Source organism: Charadrius vociferus, unplaced genomic scaffold (genome assembly GCF_000708025.1).
Source record: "Charadrius vociferus isolate BGI_N301 unplaced genomic scaffold, ASM70802v2 scaffold241, whole genome shotgun sequence".
In the NCBI taxonomy this organism is placed as follows: Eukaryota; Metazoa; Chordata; class Aves; order Charadriiformes; family Charadriidae; genus Charadrius; species Charadrius vociferus.
In genome coordinates this window covers 373,038-373,684 of record NW_009646932.1, presented here as the reverse complement: position 1 = coordinate 373,684, position 647 = coordinate 373,038, and the positions used below count along the sequence as shown (strand labels likewise).

General features: G+C 66.0%; 1 protein-coding gene across 1 annotated transcript in view; it reads right to left on the bottom strand.

Moving 5' to 3' along the window:
* The window catches only part of BACE1 (beta-site APP-cleaving enzyme 1), a 7,436-nt gene that overhangs the window by 5,194 nt on the left and 1,595 nt on the right, over positions 1–647 (bottom strand).

Here is a 647-nt window from a genome sequence, read left to right as displayed (position 1 = left end):
GGGCTGCCCGGGGCTGGCAGGGCTCAGCCCACCCTACGTGGGCACGCAGGGCCCTTCACCCTGGTAGCAGCAGAGGCAGAGGCAGGGCAGGGAGGCTGTCCTGGTGCCTGTGGTGGCCGGGGGGAGCCGGGAGGGATGCCGTGCAGCGGCGCAGAGCCCCGAGCTGAGCAGGGTCCCTCTTTTGCCGTGCCCGGGGATAGCGCGGAGACGCTGTGCGGGGGAACACGTTGGTGGAGCAGGAGTCAGTGACATCAGGGTGTTGCATGAAAAGCAAACATCGTCCGGCACCGTGCAAACAGAGCGTGTGCTCTCCTCGAAGCACTGCCCGGCCTCAAGCCCTGTGCCCAGGGCCTCAATCCGCAGGCAGGACTCGGCAAGAAGCCAGCAGGCTGTCCTGGGCCCAGAGAGAGCAGCAGCAAGAGAGGGTGCCCAGACTCCCCTTGCCGGGGCACCTAATTTGATCACCAAGCCGGTCGGAAGGATTGACGGTACACAAGCCACCGCGGATCGCTGGGTCCGCTAATCGGCCACCCATATGCTGAGCTCTGCTCCCGATTCGTTCCTGCCTGTGCCCTGGATTACCAGCTCACAGGCAGGGTTTGGCAAACATCCCGCTGGCGGGGCCAGGAGCGGGCTGGCTGGACCCT